Here is a 27,215-nt window from a genome sequence, read left to right as displayed (position 1 = left end):
CAAAATCTGTTACAATATTTCATTCACCAAATCAGACACATCCCTGTTGAATCACTGCTTATTCAATACAGAATGAGATGTATCATCTATCAAAACAGATAATTCCTACAGTAAATCAAACCCACCATCTGATTCAAATATGTCTCCTACCGAATAAAAAATATCAGCCAATCCATCAGTTATATGGCACCAGATACATGGCATTTTAAAGAATTACTGAACAGAATGCATCTGGATTTAACAAGGATAATGTTTAAACTAAATTTTTTTAGACAAAGAGATCAGTGCTTCCAGCCTGTGATGCAGGTTGATTCTTGCAATAGAGACTGCTATTACAGTAACGTTTCCCTAGGGTGTCCTTTCTTTAAGGCACATGGGTAGAAGGTGCTTTCTCCATCTCAACAGAAAAGGAGGTTTCCATTCCACTTTCCAAACCCCTATCACCTAGGATCAAGCTCTAAGCAGCCACACAGTGTCCCCAGCTTAGCTGTGCCACTTCATTAAAGGAAAGAATCATCTCTTTCCTAATGTGTTCAGAACACCACAATCCATGTAGAGATGCAAATATTATCAACATCAACTCAAAAATTCTGGACAGGGAGCATGGGCCATCCAACAACAAACTGAGTGATGCCCTGTAGTATTTTTTATTGCAGCCACATGCCAAGTCCATGCTTTGCCCCATAGTGTGTAGGTGGACAGAATACATCGCTGCCCAGTAGACAAGATGACAAGAACAATTAGAAAAGTTAGGGAATAGGTTACCATCAAAGGCTATCAAATACACCAGTGTAATTCCTTGTTTAGGAAGCTTCTGAGACACTGACTCATGTAAGCTGGGAGAGGAACCCTGTGAACTATCTATGCACATTTCACTGTTTTTTTAACTTTTTCCTCAGAAACTAGCTGAGACAACTGCCAAAGACAATGCTATGCTCCACTTCTGCACCTAGGACAACCATTTTCTTATTCTTACGTTTTATCTGATCTCACACACTTCCCTGAAGCTTAGGTGTATGATTTAAATTGTTTACAGGTAATTTTCTTCACAAGCATCAGAGTAATCTTCTCTGTAGGCCGAATGTCTTACTAATGTCTCACATTTTGTAAAACACTGAGTGAAACAGAAGGAAATATGTCCTCCTTTTACATGATGACCCAGTGGCCACAGAACTCAATGAATGAGGGATGCCACTGGCTTGCAGATTACACTCTCCACCTTGTGGTGGACATGTGGCTTGACATGGTGAGAATCAAACTTTCCTTATTCAGTTGGGAACTCTTTGGGTGCTCGATTTGAGACTACTGAGGATAGGTGACCTTGCACCTTATGTACTTCTAGTTTAATTAGCAACTAAAAAAGGCTGAATTCTGAGATAAAAAGGGAAGGTGATAAGAAAGAGTCTGCCAACACTTCAGTTGTTGTGACTGTCAAAGGAATAGGGCAGATTTGGTTTCCACTCCCTGTTCCCTGGAAGGGAGCTGATCTCAATTTTCATCAGTGCTGAGAAACAAGCGCTGAATATAACTCATGTTAAAACTGGCCACACCTGATATTATAAGGTTGTCAGGATCAGATCAAGTAATCTACAGTAGCAAAATGTTTAATAGACCATCTGCTTAACCCAGCCAGCTTGAATATTCTTTCATGGGTGATAATTTTTTTTTTTCTGTTTCCATTGGGACACTCCCAATTTTTGGGTTTATAAGTTAGTCTACAAGACTAGTCCTCTTTTATTACAAGCTGTTAAAGGAACAACAAATCATGCTTGTTACTGATCTGCTGTTCCCTGTTATCACTGCTCTGTCAACATAAGCATCAATTATAATTGCAGTTTTGCCCAACCTAGATTGACTAGAATGTAAAGCAACAAGAACTGTACAATTATGTAAAAAGAAGTGCCTATTCACATGAGACACCAAGCTGACTGCTGCTTGATATACTAATAGCAAGTAGAAGAAACTTGTGTTTCACTTAGGCTTGCAAGAAAACCTACAGAGAGAAATACAGTATTATTCTGCATTTCAGTAGTCTTCACAGGAAAATATACCATAAGTTTATCAAATACAGGACAAATCCAATCAAGGGTAGAAGCAATATCCAGATGTGATGTCTCTAAGAAAATGTCTTGCCTCTTCAATCTGATAGTGTTCACCTGAAAACTCTCTGTGCATTAAGAATGTGAACAGCATGAACAGTTTCTAAAGATGTGACTTGGCTGAGGTTGATGTTTATCTTAGATCAGGATGGACACTGCTGATCTTTATAGAGTTTAGGCAGCAAAGTGGGTGCTACTTTGTTCCACCTCCTCTGCTGGATATTTTCATAGCTTGAAGTTGCAAGTGGATTATAATTCCACCTTTCCAAAGGACAGAGCAAGGCTGGCTGATAGCAGGCAACAGCAGGTAACAGGTGCTATGGCCACCTGCATAACAGGAGAGCTTCTCTTAGGTGGGGATACTTTCCAGTGAGGATTCTCTGTTCATTATTACACTACAATCTACTTGAGTAGGTAGAAGGGTAGAAATTAAAAAGTTTATAGGTTTTAATTCCTTTCATTAATTGGTTCATGAAATGAGCTGACAAATATAAAAAACAAGATACAGAATAAAGATTTCAGGGGAAGCACAACTACATAAACTAATACTTTCTTTTACAACCCTTGTAGTTCCTATATGGTATGCACAGAGCTCCAAAACCAAAATGATGTACAGGACTATAGACAAATATTTCTTTGTTTCCTTTCTTTGTGTTCCTCTCTTTAAAAATGCATGTTATCTTACACTATATTGTACTATCTCTTTCTATAACTCGTAGCTAAAAGAAGCATAAAGCCATTAATCATGGATTTTTCTAATGGCATTTGCTGAAACCTGAGGCACAAGGGAAAGGATTTGAAAAGTATTAACTGTTCTTTGATTATAAAATTTTAAAATTATGGCTGAAACATCTAGGGTTTTGTTTCCACAGCTTAAATTTTAAAGAAAATCCTATTTTTACAATATATCTTTAAGAATCCCTGTATTAAGACATCATAGAAAATAAAACACAAAAATATCTTAATAGTTTTTAATTATGAGATGGTCTCATGTAAAATTTAATTAACAAAGATAAAAGCAATTATTTTTTTCTTCAATAAATACATATCTAGATTTACAACAAAGTACTCAGCAACTTACACAAAGCCCCTTGCTATTTTCTTTGCTTCCAAGGCATATTCAGGTACTTCTTTTAAAGCCTACCTATAGAAGTAGTAAATGAATTAAACTCAATTAAATAAAAAATCCCTGTAACATTATTATTATTAGCTAAACATTTTTGATCAGCTTTAATAGGAGCAAAGCAGCTAAATTACAGTCTCCACTTCATTAAAAAAAAATAAAAATAAAAAGGAGAGAAACAAAATAAATCAATTATTTTTAACATTTAACAGGATCATAGGATTTGCCATACTATTGTTCCACCTATTAAAGTATATTCTGTCTGCAGTCAGAGCTTCTTATGTTACATGTGGCTGTGTTCCACCCTATGTATGGGGTGATCCCCCTTCTGCCGGAGTCCTTCAGGTGACCAGTTTTCATGCTGATGCACATGATTAGATGACAATAACAATCTTAATTCAGATAGCTACCACACTGTTAGGACTGTCATTAAAATTATGCTGGGACTACAGAACCTTTCACAGCAACCTGTGCATCAGTGGCATTGGCCAATGGTTTTGGGAATGGAAGAGATTAAGTCCCAGCAGCCACTGAAGAAGCTGTAATTTAATTTAAGACAGTATTATCTAAGCCTTTTAAGATCACTATTCTATGCAACTGTTTACTTTCTGTGTTTGAAAATGAAAAGCTTAAAACATCATCTTGTAAATGCTGAAGAATCCTGCCAGCTGTTCGGTGAAGAACCCTGTTCTACAAAAAAATTCAGTATAGCCAGTTGCTACAGAGTCCTCTAGACATTTTACTAAACTCCTACATTGCTTATTTTTCTGATAAAGAAAATAACTAACGATCACCAATATTACATTGTATTACACAGAGAAGCTGTTGAGCACAGCAACTTGCCACACCAATATCCTCTTCACATTATGTAAATTTTTAACATAAACTGTATTTTGTAGAAGAGTCAACCAGGAAGCAAACATATTCATAGGCAGGTAAGCATGTTTAAGACAAAGTATTTAAGCAAAAGCAGGTTTTTCCAAGTTCTCTACCCATAATAGTAACACTGCTCCTTTTGTAATAAGATAATATGATTCTGAAATTTCTCTGAAGTAAACATAATATTTTATGGCAAAATCTTTACAATTCAAAGGACATAAGACCAAAACTATACAATCACTAGAAACCAAACAGATATATTTTTGGTTATCTATGAAAATATAATTCATACTTAACACAGAACCAGTATAATGACCAGACAAATGTGGCTGCATTTCTACGCAGCTATGTTTGGATATAAATTATATTTGCCTGTAGTCAGAAGTGGCTTGTTTCCATTTGTAAAGGAATAAAGATCCTGGGAGAGTTCACTAGCCAAGATTCTAACAAATCACACATTTTACAGGTAATTTAATGGGCATTTTTCTTGGTAAAATGCTTTTCATCTGTCCCTTTCACTTACAAATCTTTCCTCAGTATCTTCTGAAGTAGCTTAATCTAAATAATTTTCAAATGCCCTACAGTAACTACTGGAATGTTACTGAACACCACAACCATATCTGAGGTGGCCATGGATATTACAGAGTCATTATGCTTTTCATCTCACACTTTATTAAGTTAGACTGTATACTTACAGGACTGGAATTTAACCTCAGTTTAAAAATAAATGTCATGTGTTTCTTGCAACTTTGTACAATGCAAGTTGAATATTTAGTTGTTTCATTTTTCTTCTGACTGTGTATTTAACAGGGGGAAGCCCATTATTCATACCTGTGCTCTTAATCAACATTGAGAATTCTGTAGAGAAGAAAATTAAAATCGGCTCCTGCAACCTAGAGCTGAACAATTAGGCCTTGATTTACAAGGAGCCACTTTGCTACATATTTATATGCAGCTCTGCTGCAGAATTCGGGGACATTTCAGATAATCAAAATGCTGCAGATTTAACACTTTTAATTTTTGCTCCATCTCCTGCCAGCTTGAACTCTGATTGTAATTACCATTTCATTTTCCCCTGAATGACATTGTTTTATCAAAGGAAGACACTGTATCTAGAGTTTGAGCGTGATGATTAGTAAGGAACTAGCTTTCAATGGGAAACAATAACTGTGCCCCAAAATGAATCAGGATGGGATGTAATGGAAGCTAGAGATAATCTCAAGTCCTTGAGACATAATGGACAACCCCATAGCTCTGCAATGTATGTGAGAATATGCAGAGGTAACTGTGCAGAGATGTAAAACAATAGGGAAAAAAAGCAGCAACAACTCTGTACTGAAGAGGGCATTTTTTAAGGAATAAAAAGGAAAAAAAGTCTAATTTCTATCAGAATCCACTGGCATTTATCAACCCTTTGTGTCTTGAAAACTTATACTACTTCTTTGGATTGATTCAGCCCAACTAACTGCAAAAAATAAAATCAACCAGGACAGGTTATTATTATCAAGATGTCTTAAGACTCTTCTTCCTGTATTTTGTTTCCAGAAGTTATGTTAGAGAAGGGCACTTCAGCAGCGCTGGTGGACTACCCTTGATCCAGTCCAGCTGCTGGGATGGGCACAGTGGCTGCTTCTGGCTTCTGTTTCTTTGTTTGATACAGATTTCAAGTAATCAAACAATGCTCTCCGGATGTTTAAAAAAGTTATAAAAATGCCCACAAGTACACAAAGAAGTGGTCTAAGGCTTTAAAATGAAAGTAATATATCCTGATAACAAGAAACAGGAACAGCATTCCTGTATTAGCAACATCTTTACATTCAAACTTGCTTTGGCACAGAGCTGTGGAAGACTTGCAATAAATAAATTCAACTGTTAGAAAAGCATTAAGCCTGATATATCTATAACAGAAATGGGCTGCTTTAGAAACATATTTTTCTTCATGATAATTATCTTTTCATTGAAGAAAAATATTACTGATAAAAAGTCAAGAGGAGCAAAAAAAATGACAAAGAAACAAAGAGAGTGTGAGTAACTTTTGTTAACAGTTGCAGTAAATTCTGCTTGGCACAGCAGTATGAAAACATGGTGGTGTCCTCATGCTCATGCCAGAGACAAGATACCATTAATGTGGCAAAAAAAAATTAACCTAAAATTAGTATCTTTAAAATTAAAGTTTATGTCAGTACTGATCTCTTAAATTCTCTTTTTTGCAGACCCTCTCCCCTACCTATATACTAATGCAGAATAATGCTCTGAATACTCTTGTTCTGGTCCAGGAAACTTTTGGACCTAATGTCTAGGCTTCCAGGATATATAATAAGATTGTATCTCAAAAGGGGGTAATGTTGAATGTATATAAAATTATGATTCTTCCACTTGCAGACACTGTAGTTCTGTCTCTCTCTCTTTTTTTTTTCTGTTGTTGTTTTTTTTTTGTTTTTTTTTTTTAGGAAAAAACCTTTCCTACATAAGAATATTTCACCTGGAAGAAATAATTTCAGTGCTCTGAAAAATCACCCAGTCAAACAGAATTTCTCCTTTCCTAATTCAGAATGATCCAGTGAAAGTCTTCAGAAGAAGGCATAGAGAAGATTTGTGACTGGAAAAGGGAATATAGTTTATACAAGGAAAGACTAAATTGAGTAATAGGCATCACATTGGAAAAGACCTAATGAGAGGGAAGGAAAATCTTGAGAGCTGTATAATGAGAACTGTGTAAACAATGAGTGATTACTCAGAGTTTCCCCATACAAAAGAATAATGAACTTTGCAGGCAATAACTTTAAAAAAAAAAAAAAAAAAGGATGTATTTTTTTCACAAAACGAACAGTTAAGTTGCAGAGTTCAGAATCACAGGATATTGTGAAGCAAAAATGATACAGATGTTCAAAATCTAGATAAATATGGGATGTCCATCAAGGAGCAAAAGATGCAAAACCTGAATTAAATCTGTCTCAGCAAGTTTCTGAAACAACTACTAAAACAGGCAAGAGTGACACTTATGCTGTAATTGCCCTGCCACTCCTGCTGGCACACACTACCAGATTGAGAGCAGCAGCATAGAGTCCATGATTTGAGTGTGTAGGGTATTCTTGTTTTCTTACACTGGCTTTTCACTACCATTTCTTCCCATCATCCCTTCAAATTGCTTGGCAATAAATATTTTTGACTTGTGAATTACCAGCACTGATCTAAACAATCAGAAGAATAGCACTGACATCACATGATAAAAAACACAAGAAGAACAGTACCCTGAAAATTAGATGTTATTCAATATCTGACATTGCAAATTTCCTTATAAACTTCAGGTCTATTTCTTCTCTTGTGTGGTATTGCTGCAGAAGAAAATTCTGAAGGTTTAAATTCCTGGAAAAAAGAATAAATCCTCAAATTACAGGATTGCTTTTGGAGATTTGCCTTCTCTGTAATCCAACAGGGTTAGTCCACAACACTAGAGAGAATCATTCTTATGTGTTTACTGGCAAAACTGTGTAAATATTTTGTATAAGATTTACAAGAAGATGGAGATCATTATGGAAATAAATCAGAAAACAATAAGCAGAAATAATATTGATCTTAATAGTACTTATAGGGCCAAAACTGCATTGCAGTCACTGTATCGAACTACTCAGAGATAGGAGTCAAACTCTAACTTAAATCTTGTAAAGATAGGATTGTCTATATTCTTGCTAAAAACATAACCAAAAGGTGTTAATAAGGTTTCTTAGTTTCTTCCAAAGCCCCAGTGTTTGAATAATGCATAACTATGCCTCCCTTGCTAAAAAGGAGAAAAACACCTTTAGGTTCAATGTGGCAGGGGGTCTGAGAGGGACAGATTTTTTAAAAAAGCAGCAGTTCAGCAACTCCAAATACTTCTCAACTTACTGTCCTCTCCCTTGTCTCCAAAAAAAGTATTTGTTAATAAGTCTGTTAAAGCAGAAGCCCACTGAAGGGTCTAGGAAAGGTGGTTTGCTCTCATGAAGTGCAGATTAATGTCTTTCACTGTGAATTTCAGAGTAGACCATTCAGAATGAACCCTTCCCTAAAGCTGAGCTTCACCCATGGTGAAAAATATGACCAGTTGAGTCAGTACGGTTGCTAGGCTAGCATGCAGCAAGGGAATAAATTAGCTAAAAAACAGTCAGAGTTTCAAGCTTTCGTGCACCTCTAAAATATCAATAAGTAGTGTTCTGGAGTTCTTGAAAAATGCTGTGCTTGAACAATACCCTCAGGAGGTCCCTGCCCCATACATTATGTAAGTCATATTGAGCTCTTGTTCACTTACATGGGTTTAAAAAACATTTTAGAATAATATTTTCTTCCTCAAAAATAACTTCAAAACCCAAAAACCAACCAAAGAGAGCCAGGTTTTTTATTTGTCAAGGAAACATAGCAGTGTCACTGTAACTTGAGGACTTATTTGATTACAAAAATCTGAGAAGCTAGCCAGGGACACAGCACAGTAAAGTGAATTTTTCTCCTTTATGAGGAACAGGGAGGATCAGAGTTGTTTTGACACCTGAATAACGTGCAGGATGGCAAGCAGCAGGCTCATTGGACACACTAAGGGTGAGCTGCCAGACTTAGGATTTCAGGTTACATTTACAGAATGTGAATCTGTCTCAAAAGCCCATAGATTTAGTTTGAAGACTTGCTGCAACGTCTAACCAAGTCAAGCCTTCATCACCAACCCTGCAGCATCAGTTCAGCCTTCTGTCAAATAAATTTATTTTGGGTGTCTGTTTTGCAGATTAAATCTTGAGAGATTCTGCAAAGTGCAATGGTGGAACAAATACTGAAGGGGCCTTCATAAAGGCCACAACCAGCAAACAAAAGGAGCCTCTATGTGTCTGCTCCATGTTCAGCCAACACTTCTTGTAAAAAGACAGGATCTTCCTTTCCTGCTTTTGAGTGAGAATAGGAAAAACATGTGGATTGCACCTGTCATGGAAGGAACCTAATACTGAAAGGAACAGTCTGACCATTTCCAGTATTCCAGCAGATATTTTTCTCATGCAAATTTGAATCCACCTTTGTATCTTCAAGAACATCAAACACATCCTGAATCCTTTCATGAGACTCCACTCCTGGCTATAAAGTCTTCTTTTCATCTTTTATTGCATGGGCCTAAACAAACTTCTAAATTAATGAAGACCTGCTGTGTCAGTGGGCAGACTTGAACATATACCCTATGCATCTGACCAAGATTTCATCAGAATAAAAGTGTTTATCCTTAATCCAAGATACATTAGCATATCTACTATATGGGAATACTACAAGGAAAAAGGTAGTATATAGGGCTTAAAACATCCATAGTATTTGAAACAAAAACAGACACAGAGAAAAGCTTCATTGTGGAGAAAATTAGCACAGGTATTCTGCGTTAGGATTTCCTTTCTGCAGCATTGAGATTGGGATGCTGGTATTTGCATTACAGATTCTACTTTCTTGGTAAACTGGACTCTGAAGGGTGGACAATTCATGCACTAAATTAAAATGCCCATAAAGATCATGAAAGAATGGAAAGCACTTTTTTCCCTTTATCTACTAATTTGCTCTTTACTACCAGTCTCCTATCATTCCCTTTTCACTGACTTTATCCTCTTTCCTTGGCAAATCAAGGCTCTTGCTAAAGGATCATTTTATTTCTGCATCTGTAGCTGTTCAGTACTGAATGCAGAGACAAGTCAAACACTATAAATGAAAACACGTATGTGGCAGTAAGTCCTGAGAGTAGAGCACTGATAGCCAGTATGCTATTAAGGACTGGAAAACAAAGAAATGAGACATAAGTCACTCAAGACAAAATAACCTCCCTTCGGCCCTAGCTCTTTTTATTTTTCAGATTTTCTGGGTTTTTTAAGTAAGTTTTGAAATTCTTCGCCTTAACTAAAAAGCTAATGTTGTGTTTACATCACTACAAAGTAGCTTGAGAAATATGAATTCGGAAGCCAATCAGAAAAAAATTCTTGTGGCATCCAGAGAATGCAATCAGCATATTTACGATAGGTCTTTAGAAACAAGCCCTGATTTACAATGCAAATCCTTGCTCTTTGAATGACTAACAGTGAGGGGCAGCCAGTCACCATGCAGGGATTTGCATGCTTTGAGTTATTTAGATAATAATTCTGATTACTGAAAGTAGTCACTGCAGATAAGAGGTAATGAGGCATCAGCAACTCTGATATATCTTTAAATTCTTTGGCAGTTTGCTACATGACATAATATATTACAAATTCTGTGCTTGCCTTCAAACCTAGGACTTTGCAGTTATGTATTGACCTTACAAATTGACATGCATTCTCAGGGCTCTGGGTCAGCACATCTCTGGGGTTATCATTAAAGGACAACTCTTGAAATGCAGAAAACACAGACAGGATTTCTGCTGGTTCGGCCCTATCTGATCTAATCACATATGGCTGGCTGCACGTCTCTGTTGACAGCAAATGAAGGCACAGTTGATATAAAATGTATCACTAGTTCTTCATCATTATTTTGTAACTGAATGCAGTTACTACTACACAATGCAAATATGCAACTCGTTTATGTAGGGATCTATATTAATATTACTACACAGCCAACACACATAAAACTGGAAAATGGTTCAGAATGAAAGCACTACTCTGAAACAGCACTTAAAATTCTTACTAAAATTACAAAAATTTTGAGAAGACTTTAGAATCTGTCTCAGATCAGAACCAGCTACTGACTTTCACTAAAATCACATCAATTAAGGCATGAAAGACATCACTAATCCTTGATATAAACCCAATTCAACCTTTTTGTGTATTAAAGGATGAGAAGTATCATACAGGACTGTAATTTCAGATAGTTGCTATATGCTAAGCAATTGCAACAACTAGACATTCCCTTTTTTTTCCCCAGAATTATCCTGTTCTAGAACTACAGACTCCTTTGCAGCCATTGTTCAATCTTTTTGGATTCACAGGTCCAGAAGCAACATTTGAACTTTATTTACTAAATTTCCATTCATTAAAACAGACAGATAGTAGTGAATTAATAGATTTACAGAGCACTTCAAATTTACTTTTAAAGTATTCTAGTACTCCAGTTCCAATACTCAAATGAGGTGGACCCCAGAACAAGCTTTAAAATTATGCAAAACTGGGGAAACTATTTTTTAATCAGACTTCAGGCTTCGTAACCAGAAGAGTGTTTTGAAAATTAATTATTATGAGCAATCATTATTTGTTTTTGCTCCTTCTGGAATGAGTTTAATTATTATTAATAAATAGGTACTTTCCAAAATTATGTCTTGTTATTCCAGATGCATTCAGGCAGAAAGCCATAGTTTTACATTGCCAGCAGTTACACTACAGTTTTTGGTCTGGATTTTTTAATTGCTGTATATGTGTTGATGAACAAGGCAGCCAATTTCTGATAAATAATCAGGGGTTTTGTGCATGTGCAAAGGATGGTGCACTATTCAGTACTGTTAAGATTATGCAGGTATCATTGCGTAGTGTTAATCCTGACTTTAACATTACTTCTCTGTCCACAATCTATAAGAGAGTTCTTTTTTGTGTAAGAAAAAAATTACTGTTAGTCTTTCACAGTCAGAAGAAAACACGATGCCCATGTTACCAATCTTGCACAAAAAACCTGAGGTCATATGATGTTATTAATGGACTCATTACAAATCGATATCCTTTTGTAAAAGCTTTTTAGCAACAACTTCAAGCAATAACCTTCATTATGTTAAGAGAGATTAATTCACTTTTAGACCAGCTTTAAGTCTATTTTTATGTTGTTGTCATTTGTATTTTCGATCATTTTATACTATTGAGTGTAACATTAAGGAGTATGCTACAGTGAGAAATCTCCTTCGCAGGAAGAAGTGCATAGTGTAAGCAATATTTAGTCTCTCTTTTTGTTAATTTTTTCTTTGATGAATCAAGACTTAAGAATATAAATGTTAGGGGCTACCCCATATTTCTTCAGAATATAGCACATCATACATCTTAGTACATGCCTGCCTTTCATAAATTCTTACTAAATTTAATGTATATAGATGACAGGAACCCAAATGGCATGAAAATGCTCTGTCTTTCTTGATTCTTTATATATAGATACATTTATGGGACAACATAACACGAAATCTTATTCTCCAGCATACAACTGAGGCCTAAAAAGAGCCTTAGAAGAGAAAATATCAAGTTATTTAGGGCTCTGTGGCATTATAAAAATGCAAAAAATAATGACTGCAAACAACAAATATTTAGAACATAATTTCTCAGCAGCATTGTTGAAACTCATTTTTGCAGAAACCTACAGATTTAATTAAAAAACGAGGCACACCAGAGACATCTTTGCTGATGACTAATGCTCTTTCAGAGGTTACTGTAACCTTAACTTCTATGCTTATTTTAATTAAAATCTCCAGAGCATTAACATTAACACAGCAGCTCAAGTGGAGTTTAGGACTTTAGCAGGGGCCATCTTTACAGCTTTGGCATTCCCAGAGAAATCTGTACTAATATTGCCATAATATCAATAACCTTACAGGGTTATAAGGCAGCCTAACCATTCCACGTAGTATAGAAACACATTCTCAAGTCTGGTATTGATGAAATGATAAACATTATAAAAACATAAAAATAAACAGAGCAAATTTAACAGAATTAGTACTTTGGTTGATTAGAGCTGTACAATATCGTGTAAGCTAACATTGCTTTGGGCTACTTATTTTATACATCTTTCGCTGAAGAGGTCAACAGTTAATCTGATACAAACGTCTCCTGGTGCTCATTAGCATCTTAGATGCTACTATGATGCTACCATGTGGTAGCATGGTAGAGGTTTAGCACTCAGGTCCTAGATTATTTTCCAAGTAACACTTCTAAATCTGCACTCTAACTGGAATTTACACATGGTCATACAATTTTTACTTTACAATTTTTATTTTACAGCAGTTGGCAGACTAACTTACTGCATGTATATACAAATGCATATATATATATATATATTTATATATTTTCATGGAAGTTCATTTGAATTGAAATGTATCTCATTTATTAATGTAGAAATGTTTTACAGGAAATAAAATGGGATTCATTCAGAATGGTGGCTGTTGCTTTAAGACAATTTTTTCCCAGTGCACAGCAGATGGATGGCTATAATGCCATCACTTGATACCATGCCGAATTGTGACTGTGTCATTTTGTTAGAGCCTGCTGATTTTGTATAGAAATTTGCTGTTGGATTAGGATTTTCGCCAATCCTAGCAGAAGAAAAAGGCTATTTAATGTGTCTTGAACTGCCATATGGTGTGGATAAAAGAAGTAGTTTCATGGCAGTCATGAAATCTGATGCATGTGACTAAGTCCATGTGGCTTTGCCATATTCCCTGTCATAGTGCACCTGCTGCAATCAGGTATTTTACATGAAAAACAGGACTGCCATAGCTCTTGATCCTGGATGTATGTCAGTGTCAGAAAACAGCCCCTTCTTCTGAAATTTTTAATGCACATGGAAAAGCCAACCACATGAACTAGAATGTGAGGTGAGGAAACTCCCAGCTTATGGGGCAGCTGATTAAAATGAAACTTCAGCATAACATGCATCTAGCAATTTGCACTCTATGAATAAAAGTCATTCAGTATTTCATGGTATTTTACTAACATACTTAAAACTTACCATTCTATTTCAGACTACATAAATTGAACATCCTATGGAAAGAACTGATAATAGCACTGCCTCCAAATTCAAGGAAAACTCATGAGTCTTACTTAGTCTAGATCTTCCACGGTTTTACTGTGATAAATCTCACTCTGCTTCTTCATCTGTTTCTGTCAGCACTGTGAGTCCTGAGATATTCCCTAACATAATTCTTATCTCCTTTTCCCTCACATCCCTTTTTTCTCCCCTTACTCCTTAAAAGTCTAAAAGAAAGCAAATGGAGGCAGTTTTCTCCTGCATTGAATAATGGGAAAAATTCTGGCTCCACTCTAGCTTTAATATTTTAGCCGGTATTTTTCATGCAGCTGTCATGCAACTGTAGGATGTTTCACTGTGAACAGACTTCCTTTAGAGTATATGTGAACATCACCATCATACAGAAGTACAATTATGCTAATGTTATAAGCACGAGAACATTCTACTTATAACAATATCCTTATTCTTCCCAGTGTTCAGTTCATCAGACATACTATATCTAACCCTATCACTTTAAGCATCTAATTTTCAGACTTTCAGCTTCCAGATGTGCATCCAGAAACATCAGTGTTCCACCTAGGCTCCCCATATAATATGCAGGTGCTCTACTGATCAGCTTTGCAGAAACAGGAGCACTCAAGACACATGTGAAGACAAAACCTGAAGCTATCTGAGGAATTCAAGGAAAATAATGAATAGTCTGAAGAGATAAGTTACCCTCAGCATTAGGTGGTAGATGAGCAAAAATTTTTGGGACTATGAATATAGTATCAAAGTTACTCTGTCTGAATCCCATCCAGGGCTTCCTACTTCTGTTGAGGATGTTCTTCAGGGTAGCAAAGGGGCAGTGGAAAATCCTACTTCTTTAGCTTGCATTTCTCTTGCAAATATACTTGAAGCCTCCTATTCATCTGATAAAATGAAAACAATTCAGGATGTCTGCAGGATTTGGACTGTGCCATACATAAAGACTTCTGAGTCTTCTGAGGAGTGTTTTCTGATAAAATTTACAAGAAAATACTGTGAACAACAACTCTGATTCTGTTTAAGGCCGCTTTCTAGGAGAGAAAGAATGGGGCAATATGAAGGTCATGAGAAAGATGGAGACAGAAGATCTTTCTGCTTATTGCACAACAAAGTGTTGTACCTCAACCCAGCTTTGGAGCACAAGTATTAAGCCTCACAGGGCCCTGCATCCAAACCAATTTAGTCCCCAGAGATGCTGAAAGAGTTGTCCTGGCAGTTACAACTTTGGGCACCCAAGAGGTCTTACCCTGCTAGATTCTCACCACAAAACCCCATAATTTCAGCAGACATTGCAGGAATGCCTCTTAGTTGCAGTCAGCCAGAATTAGTCCTGTTAAGAAAGACCTATTTAAACCCTAGTTCACTGTTGACTCCAACAGGTACAGGAACTTCACACAACCACATCACAGAAAATAATGTTAGGCAGGGCACAGCCATCAGCTGCAACTAGGAAATAATGTACACGTAAATCCTAACACAAGCCTGCCTTTCCCTGGGCCTCTTCTGTCTGCTAGGCAGACATACTAGCTAACAGGAACAGCTTATAGATGCATAGCAATGCTTAACATGACACCATGTTGCACAAAAAGACACAAGAAGTTAATCAAAAGACAACACCTCACATTAGGACACATTCAATAACATGTCTCTTGTCAGGGCTTGTGGAAATATCCTTGACTTCAGAATACTCATAGGCAGTGTCATCCTGGACAGCTTTATCACAAAATTTGGGCCCAATGTTAAGAACAATTATCTGGATGGTATCTTTTGAAAAAAAAAACAAAACAACAAACACAACAACAGATTCCCAGCAGGGTTCAAGAACCTAACAGTGTTTGGCCAACTGTGCTGAAAATGTCAGGCCTATATGTTAATGGCCAGGTATGCACCGTCCTACAGTATGAGCAACCTGGCCTTGCAAAATTGAAATTCCACAGCTTCTGTTTAACTTGAATATGTACTGAGTCTAAGGATATTAAGTGATATTGTAGGTCTCAAGAAAGACCACTTAAGAAGCCATAAAGAGAGAGAGTAAAGAGAAAAAACAGGACAAAGTAGAAAAACATTGTTATGTGGGTGCTTAAGACACCCCTGTAGCTGTTCACCTGGTTCCACCTTGCTCAAAATCTCTTCATCGTTTTTACAACTTCTCACCACCGGAAAGGTCCAAATTAGTGCATAAAACAATATCAGCAATCTCTCAAGGTCCATCAACTCACTGCTGCTAGGATTTTCTCATCTACAGCTTTCTTATATCCAACGTATTTGATTTAGTTTAGCAAACAACTTTGCTGGAAATTGCTTTGTGTGCATTGCATGTTTTGCTAAGTGATATTTCCCCAGAGCTGGCAGATCACTCCACAGTAGCAGATGTGCATGTTTTAGAAAATCACTACCATAAGGAATAGCATAATTATATTTATTGCTGTTTGTTACCACACCACATATCAAATAGTAGGGATACTGGTACAACTGAGACTTGCTAGGAACTTCTTTTCTTCCTTGCCATAATACACTTAATTACCTTTTTTTCCTCTAGTTGCAGCTAAAGATTATCCACCCACTAATGAACTTTTCTTGCAGCATAAGACAAAATAGGCCCCGCTGAAAGTAAATGAGGTTGTGTCTTAAATATCAGAAAATTTTGGTTAATACCTTTTCAGTTTTTCACCTGCCTTACAATTTCACACCAATACTGGTAACTAAAAATGTGAAATTATTCTAACAGAACATACACTTCTGACAGGCTATCCTACTAAATTAAGTGATGTCCATGCATTAGTTATCTGCTGACCAGAAGCACTACACAAAGTTCTGCAACTATTTAAAGTTTACTACTGAAGATCTGACAAAAAACCCCTTTTGTATTACTTTTATGTTCGGAACCAAAAGGAATTAAAAAGGCAGGAGATACTGTCAAGGGAATGATAAAATTAGAAAGAGATATTATTGAAAACACATTGCCTGAAACATTCCAGAAGCTGTTTATTTGATAGGTGTTCCTATCCCTTTTTTGTTTCATTTCTGATTTGAGAAGACATATGCTGATTTCTGCATTCTTTCTCACTTAAATTTGAATTGTTGCTCCATTAGTCCTAGGTACATTGTGAATTTGCAGCCCTTTGAAATCTCATTCTATTTTCTGCACATATATGAGGCCAGAATAGTCCTTTTACAGGAAAAGAAAGAAAAGAAAAAATATTTTAGGAAATTAACATAAATTCAGTTCTCAAATTGCAGTGCCATCTACACAGCTTCTTATAAAATCTGTAGTATATTTTTAAAAAACAAAGAACACAGACGACAGAATAGAAAATTATTCCCTTGGGAATATCCTTGAACTCTAGGTCACTCTAATTACAACACACTGTCCTGGCTGATCTGTCTTACAACATGGCTCAAGCTTACCCCTGAGAAAGATTCAACTGCTGTCTGGAAAACCAGTTTGTTCCTTCATAAATTCATGGTCTCTACATGTTTTCTTGGGTAGCTACTGTAAAATAGAGACCAGTGAGGAAGAAATACTGTTCTGCAGGACTGACATTCATCCAATGCATTAGGCAATTCAACCCTCTATGTGTGTTTGACTGAAGAGCAGAATGAACTGATTCAATGTTCCTTTAACCAGAAGGCAACTATTTGATGCCATTAGTCGATTATTTAAAATATACAGTGATTACTCCTTCAAAGAATCCATTAGTGTATTAGTGCTTAAAGGAGGTTAATAATTTAACATTTAGAACATCCAGCAAAATAATGCTTTGGTCACGAATACACACAAGCACAAAGCACTAGTAATGGATCCTGACTCCATAACAAATCTAACAGATAAAATCAAGGCCAGCTATATGAAGTCTATATAATACAACTTTCAACTTTTGATCTGTATGTTTTTTACAGGTATAAAATTCCAAAACAGACACAGTTTTATTTTCAGATTAAAAAAATCCTACACCCTATACTTTTGAACTACCAGTGTCTAAATATCAAGGGATCTCAGAATCTCTAATATTCATTTATCCTGACAAAAGATAATGAAGAGATAAATTCCTACTCTCTTTATTTAAGGCTGGAACCAGAAATATTCTAAGCATCCACAGGAAGTTCATGTGAAACAGGTGAACTCTGATTACTTGAGTCCTGGTCACATCTTACTCACTAAACAATTCTTCTTTCTATACTGGCCTTTATGTTCTCAGAACCTAACTTGAAAAATACTGTCTCAGTCATGAACAGCAGGCATATCCTTCCCTGTTCATAGAAAGAAGCCAAGAACTGATCAGAATAACCCAATTTTCAAAAAGAAAACAAACGAACAACAACCTGTGGAATTACAGGCTGTCCATAAATCTTCCACACTTTCTTCATACAAACACAGCATCATTGCTTCGAAAAGCTAAAGAAAAGGAGAGCTGGAGAAAAGGGAAAAGCAATGAATTTCAAGCCTTCTTAGACCTAAGCAGCAATGACCACCTATCTACACAGCCAAGGAGATCTAGCTGCATGTCTTTGCTGACCTAAACTACAGTGATGTCCTATTACTGGATCTGTAAAAAGTCACTGCAGAAATACAGTGACAGTATGGTAGTAATGGAAAATGGTACATGTGATTTGCTACATCTGATGGAAAGGATAAACTGTATCTCAAATGCATTGGAAGCACTGACATTGATACTGGAAAGGACTTTTTGAAACATGTCTCTTCAAAGTTTGTTGCAAATCTTGTCCTCAACTAATTTGCGGGCACTGACTATGATTTTGGGAGCTCTTCTCTCATACAACATCGGCAACAGTGATGCAAACAGAGTGATAATGTCACTCTGGTTCAGAGGGCCAGTATTGTCACTCAGGTTACATCTACATGGCTTAACTCACCTCCTGGCAAAATCCAGCATAGCCCCATCTGAACCATTTAATGGAGAATGTCCTTGGCCCATGTAATTCCTGAAGAGATCTCAGGAAATACATGGAAGCATGCCACTTGGCATTGGCCATACTCAAATCCATGATCATGGCAATCTTGTCATAGAACAGATGATGACGTGACGAACATTCAAAGCTTTTCACTGGCTTGTTTAGTTTACTACTACAGATACACTTTGCTGACCAGGACCTTCTAAACCTCCTTGCTCCTTCAGACAACTGTAGTTGGAAAGTGGGCAAGCACTTCTAAGAAAATAATTTTTTTTATCCCATGCTGTAACACCAAAACATACTTCGTAAGAAGACTCCTATTTAATTTCCTTTAACTGTGGCTTCCTACTCCCACAGTGCCATGCACTCTGCCATATACCAAAGTTCACTTATAAAAGTATCAGCTCATGAGTTTACATAACTGATGATCGCTTTCTAGAAAGTTTCATAAGCCTGCAGATGATTATCAGGAGAAGAAATCAAAGGAGAAACATTGGCATGAAATGTGATGAACAAAGTAACATTAAAAGAAAAAGTTCTTACTTATGCCATTACCTTTCCCCTAGGCAGTGAAGTTACTATCCATTTTTATCTCTGTGACATTCAATTTCCTTTGACTAGCAGCAATATCAGCAGCACAACAGGTGATCCTCTCAAGAATTCATGTTTTTCCAGATAAACAAAACTTGGACAAGAAACGTGCGAGAAAATGAAAAAGCACAATTGACTTAAATGCTTTTCCTCTTGTAGTTATCCAAAGATTTCCTATTCAGTAACTGTCTTGTCATTCTGACTTGCTTATTTATCTACATTTTCCTATTAATATTCTATTATTTGAAAATTAATGTTTTATCCCTCCGAAAAATCTTGTACTCTTTATAGATAAAATGCTAACATACATGCTACAATGGGAAGTAAGCAAACTGTATCAAACACAAGTAATTGCACTCTTATTTCTGTCCTAAAACTCTGCCCTAAACTTCCAAAGAGTGAAAAGCCCTAGGGAAAAACAAACAAACAAACAACAAAAAAACAGGACTAATTTTTTTAATGAAATTTTTACTACTTTATTATTTTTTATATCAAAGCTAAGTGAAACTCAGGAGGTTTTTCGGTTGTGTGGTTTGGTTTTGTTGTGGTTTTGATGTGGTTTTTTTAATATCCCTGCGACTTTCTTTTAACTTGGTAGTTAACCACTTGTTTAGATTCTCACTTCACTGTTACTGTTGCAATATCTCAAAATTAATGTCAAGAGAACAGTTCTGCATGGTGGAATCTAGAGAAGGGATTTATAGAAATCTGAATGCCTCCCAACCAAGAGGTGTGGAATGGCTTTAAACCTTAACAATGGGCTTTGGGTAAGGCCCATAAATCCCCTGGAAGCATTCTTACTGCATCAGAGAATTCTGCATTAAGCCACACATCTCCTCTTTTCTTCCTGGTTCAAAATCCATGAAACAAAGCAGGAGGCAGATCGTTCAGCTGATGGAAGCCCAGCCAGAAAAATCTATATGCACAGCTGAATTCTGAGAACTCAGTAATGAGTGAAAAGTCAGCTAGCTATATAATACGTGTTGGGCTACTACAGATTTCAGATATGTGGAAATTGCAATGCTAGTTGCTAAAAATCCGATTTCATTGCCTGGTCAGACAATGAAAAGATTTATAGAGTCTAGTAATTATATATAATGCACATTGTGTTCCTACAATATAGTAGTATTATTACAATAAAGTAAAACTTCACATACTTTGTTAACTTTTTCGAATCTGGAAACTAATTTAAACTATTACAACTCAATATTTCTTTTTAACTGCTTTTACTTTCATACCCAGCATGCCTTTTTTACAGTTTTGAGAGAAAAAATATTTATTAAGTATTTATTCCCTTAATTTTAAGTCTTTAAAGCAATTTATCAAATAAAATGGCTACTTTTAGAAGACATGCTTTTGCAAGCACAGATAAGAGTGCTCAGGTTTTCCCTGAATTCTGATATTGATAGCCATAAACTAAATGAAACAGTTCTCACAATCAATTTTAAACAAGAAGAAGTTTTGCTTTTTCTAGAAGTAGCAAGTTAGAAAAAAAAGGGGAAAGTTACAGATCATCTACACTGATGGAAAAAATATTTAGTACACTAAAGCTTTTCTAAAACACTGGAAAAAAAAAAAAAGTATATGCACTGTATCTTTGCAATATTGATGGGACAATTTCCTTAAATGCCAAAACACAGAGAACTGTACAAATCTAAAATACAATTCCCACTCCTGTTAGTTAACAGTATAGCTCTACCATTTCTCTTTCCTTGCTTGGCAATAAGGACAAGTGAAAAAATTCTTGGAAGTTGCTATGATGTAACCTAAAGGAGGAAGAAAGTTATACTCACATCATCAAATCCCTGAACAGCAACACTAAACTGCAAAAAAAAAATTCCTGAAAGGATTTGGTAAAAATACATTATTTTTTTTACGAAAAACAAAACAACACAACAACAAAAAAACACCACAAAAAAAGAGCAGAGCTAAGAATGAGAGGTTTTATCTCCAAATAGGAAATTTGCAAAGCAAGAACACAGTTTTAGCTCGTTTCCACCATGCTCATGTTAGCAACAAATGTCTCCTATAAACATTACAATTGAGCTGGCAGCTATACATAAATTCACTAAAATACCTTCCTTGTCTTTCTGCCCTGATACAGAATGTGCATGACTGAAGCCTTCAGAAGATTTACTTGTGCCACTGGCAACCATGCATAATGCAGAGGACTGTCCACTTTTTCTATTTTTCCCTTCCAGGCAATGTAACAGGGCCAGTCCTGCCTCTTCCAATAACATGAATGTAAACAAGCAACTAAATCATTATTGGAAGGGGCTCTTAATTGACAAGAGGGGGCAAAAGGGAGCTGAGTGATGTTCAGGCATCTGAGAGAGGCCACCTTGTAAAGGATCTGCATAAAACTTGCTTTCTTCACAGTAGTGACAGCGTGACTACAAACAGCTGGGTGAAGTTCTCTGACAGTATTTTGGAAGCTATAAAATGGTGAGAAAATCAGAAAACTGTTCACCAGTAATGGCTATTTTTATTGTCCTTTCAACTCAGTTGCATCCAAATATATTCTCCTTGCCTTCCAACTTCAGCCGATTATAAATTCTTCTCTCCTGTATTTTAAAATCAAGCATCTTGGGGGTTGGACTAGATGATCTTTCGAGGTCCCTTCCAACCCCTATGATTCTATGATCTTCATCTCCATACTGTCTGAATGCTTAGGGAAGTTATTTCAGATAAAGTCTAGTTTCAGTGTTACAATTCTGAACATATAGAAAACAGTCCAACTCAGAAGTGCAAGAAAATCAAGTTTACTTGGAGAAAATGGAGTATCCCACCTAAAAATTAAGAAGCAACTCTTGAGCATGTGCAAACCTTAACTTTCAAATTACAACTTTATCCAAGTTGTATGGATTTTTAAGCAAACTATAAAAGGCATTTCTCTTTTCTCATGAAATGTCAAGTCCTTGCTCTAAAATACAGCAGTACTATAAAATTTTCAAAGGAAATCTTTAGCACTGAAAAGCAATGACTTTCCCCTGTCATATTCTAAACCTTTTTTTTGCAGGGTAAAATAGATGTGATACAATAATGGAGCAGACCACAAGTATAGAATAGTCCATCCCTGAGCAGCAGACACTGGCAAAATTAGACACTTGAAAAAGTAGCACAAGGAGAGAACACTCAACAGCCTTTAAATGGGGCAATCTTCAATGCCTTTCATGTGTAAATGTATCTTCTATGTGTAGAAGAGAGCATAAACTTAATATTCCAATAAAATCTACTGTCCAAATAAAGTTAGAGAAAATACTGGGTAGCTCATTAAATAAATTGGTCGGGTTGACCTTTACGAACCTTTTTTTTTCATATTTATATTACATTCTAATTTAGAATAATTTTTCATACTGGAGTTGTCTTGAAAACATACATTTAAGTCTTTCAGCAGCCTACTGCCAAGATAAAGTCACGTATTAGTTATTCAGAGCAGCCCACAAAACATCACCTCCTGTGTCCTTGTCCAGAAAAAGAAAAGGTGGGAGGGCAGTCAAACTTCCATAGCCCTTCTTATGTTAAATCTAAAATCAATCATGCTTGCAACCAATCAATTCAACATTATAAAAAAGCTTCAAATAAAAATAAAATTTCTTACTTTCACTCTAAAATAGTCAGATTTAAATAGGATCTTCTTTCAGAACACTGCATAATTTTTAACATGCTTCAAAAGATGGCAGAAAATCATTTAACCTCCTTCACTCAGCGGTGTGAGAAGGCATGGGGGAGCTGTTGCTGACTCTCTAATATTGAGTTAATTTTAGTGACTGTACCTTCAGCAGCTGTGTGAAGGCAGCTGTAGACAAACAGTAGGTACGAAAACAATGCTCTTTGAAGCTACTATAACCTTAAATATTGCCTCCCATATAAACAGACATAATGAAAAGACTGAAAATATCCAAGAATACCCATTTTTCTATATGTTCATCAGTTAAGTAAATTTCTAACAGTCTCCCTATACTATTAGGCAGGATGGTAGAGAAAAGTATATAATAAAAACCACAGCCAGACTGACATTTGTAAAAGCAGACCTAAATAGAATTGGAAATACGTGTAGAATTAAAAAAAAAAAAAAATATATATTATTTTAGAAGTTGTTTTCATTAAAATACAAACTATCAAACAAAAACCCCAACATTTTTAACTTATTGGATGAAAAAAATATTATTGTGATGATTATATTTACCAGAAACCAGTTACTTTTAAGTGACTACAGGACTTCCGTTTTAACTGGAGTCAAGCAAGCTTGAGTACCAAGACACAGAGAAAGAAAAATACTCATCCTTTTCAGGTATTCTTGAAATTAACAACCAAAGATGATAATCCCTTTCAACAATTTTTTTCCAAATTACCATTTCCCTATCTATGGTAATTCTTGCAATATAAAGCATGTGATAATACTGCATCACAGACATATAAGGACTTCCTAAAATTAAAAAGTTCTTCTTCTTTCCTAAAAGTATTTTATCATACTATAAAAATCATTATTTATAGAAGCATTAATTCATATGACCTCTCAAGAAATAACCACATATTTACAGTGTGAAGATATGACAAATTTCAGTAACTGGAGTGCTCTGATTATATACAAAGAGAACTAAACATTGCAAGTAACTTTTTTGCATTATAATTTGTATGTTGCAAAAGGATGAGTTTGTTTGAAAGATGTTTTCTGTTATTCGTTATATAATTTGTTATAAGTTTAGAAACTATTATTGGCAGGTGAGTGGTCTTCAGCCTTTGGATTACAGGCTTAGACTCCAAACTTCTGGTAAACTAGACATGGTGGCATTTCATCCATTCATTCAGGAGGGATTAGAAAATAATCTTTTTTTTGGCTGCTTATAGCTTTAAGAGTCAATATCTGGCCAACAGCTGAGAGTGGTCACATGCTCCTTTTCACTTCAGTGTAGTCTGATTTTTTTTAAGTATTGCCAATTCTTTCTGTCCCAAGCCTCATCAAGCTTTTCACTGACCAACTCCAATTTCTAATTTAGCTCATCTGTTAAAATGTCTCCCTTCATTCAGCATAATATTTAACAAGTATAATGAATTCAGCTTCCTAAGGAATTCTATATATTAAAATGATGCAAATTAAAAAAATGTAGGCAATGTCTTGCTCAGCCCTCAATGTTCATGGACATGTAAAGCAGTAGGTTTTACTCCCCACCCCTTAGGAAATGGGTAGCCTCCTCTAATATTTAGAAATAAATTATGAAATCACTGACCAGAGGCAGAATATGAGAATTAAGCACAAAGAAGTAAGACCAAAAAGTTACCAAACTCAAGGGAAATAATACTTAATACTTAAGTTTCTGACCTGAGCCACTGCTTCCGTATGACTAGACACGTCCCCTTGACATGAGAACAAATGGCACTGTGCCTTTCAAGTTAGGACAAATACATCGGGGATGACAATTCAAAACCAGGAAAAACCAGTTGTTTCAAATTGTAAGGAGAGCTGATGTAGCCCGTGGGATCCCTTGACTAGAATTGACAGAATACATGGAACAAGATAAGTATGCATTTATCGCAGAGGAGTAACAACATAAGTAAATAAAAGCAATACAGTAGCCAAAGAATCATTATCTTGACAGGTTATGACAGCCAAACAGCAACAAGCTTTCTGATAGCAACGAAGTTCCAAGTAGCCACCTCATTCTTGAGATACACATTTTAGGGGGTAGGGGGAAATAAGATCATTTCCAATTACATAAGTATCCCTAGCTTGGAGGTGGGAAATCTGTCCATTAACACAAGAATAGTAGCTAGATATAAATTGGCTGCATGTACTTTTAATACATATATAACACAATCCCTCAGACTTAAGTCACACGACAACCTAATCTACAGGGCCTGGGCAATCACAGCCACTGCAGCAAACTGCCTTCTGATCTTATTGTTGGGCTGCTTCAAAGATTATCACTATAGCACAGACAAAGGTGCAGCAGTTTGCCTGCACCACCACTGGACACCAAACCACCTGCACAGCCCTGCCAAGCAAGTGCATTACAGAGTAGTTTGAGATACAATTGCAGTGGGATGAAATTCCATTTCAATTCTTCAGCTTTCAAGGAACATGGAAGAACTAAGAGTACACACCTATTTTTGCATTCTTCAGTCAGCAATGGAAGCAAACCTACACTGTGGAACTACTGTATCTCACAGCTGCTTTTTCGTAAGCCACATGATATCCAAAAGCTGAGAGATCGATGCATACATGCAGATGTCACACAAAAATGATGGAAATTAATGCCAGTTATAAATTCCCATAGCTATCTTAGGAACTGAATGGTAATTAATTTCATAAAAAGATCATTCTCTGCTGCATAGAAGGTTTCTATTCTAACTAAATACAACAAAACATCAAAGTGAACTGGATGCAACTGGGTGTTTATGCTCAAAATGCCAAGATACTTTGTGTGGTTGTTTGTTTGCATTTTACTACCTTTGGTAATTATATCTGATTTCAGAATCAAGCATCACAGTAAGAGTAAAAAAAGAAAATGGCCTGCACATAAAATTAAATACCCTAATTCCTTTTACCAATAAAAATTTGCACAGATTTTGCCTGAAAGGTAACCAATCTTTAGCATGTAACACCTAGATGAAGTCACACCAACGTAGAACAGGAGGCACTCGAGTATTATTCACTAAAGAATGAATGAGCAAGATCCACAATGAGAATGTTTACATAGAAATTAGCATGGAAGGGTTTACTTGACTTCTAAGGTGCTAATTCACAGACCTTGACTCAGCAATACATCTGTACTTAAAACAGCTTGAGTGCTGTCTTGTACGCCTCACAGACAGGTCTGTTATGTACACAATGTATAAAATAAAGAAAATCCAGCCTAGGATGTGAAATATAAACAGTATTTCATTGCAAAACTTCTCCATTAGAAGGCACTTCACTGGCTTTACCTATGATTCCCCTCTTACTTTTATACCTTGAGCTATGCTTCTAAATTAATATTCATGTCAACATATGCACATCTATAAATACACAGTTGCTAACCCTTATATGCTGGCATTTTATGACTGCTAAAGGAGATGATAATACAAGGAGAACAGTGAAAGCCATCGCTGTTACAAATATGTATGTTCAGCACTCACTACCCACCAGTGCACTTGCTAGCTGAATTATGTCAAGAAAGCACAGGCACCCTGAACACACCACCCGTATGCAGTGTAAAATCAAGAGATGACAAGGAAGTTGCGATGACATCAGTTTACTAATCTCTTGTATTTACAGATGAAAGTTGCCATCTATTGATCAATGTTCAATTGCAGGCATTTTCTAAGAAGTTTACATCCCCGTACCTGTCAACAAATTATATCCTGGCTCTTGCTGGCAGTTAATTCTGGACAGAAATGCTGTAATAACCTAAATAAACACAGTCAGGGAAAATATTTCCAGCTTTGGGAAAAAATAAAAACAAAACACCAAAAAACTTGCATTTGGATTTCAGTGCATAAATGGCCTACAGAATCATAATAATGGGGCCAAAGGAACTGCTAAAATGCCACCATTTAATGCTGGTGAAGTATTAATACCATTACATAAGAATGGCATTACTAGATCATTACATTATTGTACTATTGCATAACAATATTTTAATATCAATACCATTTACAGCAGATGCCAGTACAGGAAGGAAGTGCACAGCTTTCATATAAGAAGCAAATATCAAGTCCAGTGACATCCCTGTGATTGTGCCACAGCACAACATAAATCCAGCACTAACCCTAAGTGGGGGATACAAGTAATTTTGGGGGCTGTTAATCTCTTGTCTGTGAAGAACTGATGTTCAGTCTTCAATCACGTTACGTGCAGAAAGAGACCACTAGAACAGGCCACAATGACTTCCTGCTTTAGCCAACAGATAAAATAAATGGTCGAC

Source organism: Apus apus, chromosome 13 (assembly GCF_020740795.1).
Source record: "Apus apus isolate bApuApu2 chromosome 13, bApuApu2.pri.cur, whole genome shotgun sequence".
Lineage (NCBI taxonomy): Eukaryota > Metazoa > Chordata > Aves > Apodiformes > Apodidae > Apus > Apus apus.
The sequence above is the reverse complement of the archived record's forward strand: the minus strand, read 5'-3'. Positions refer to the sequence as shown.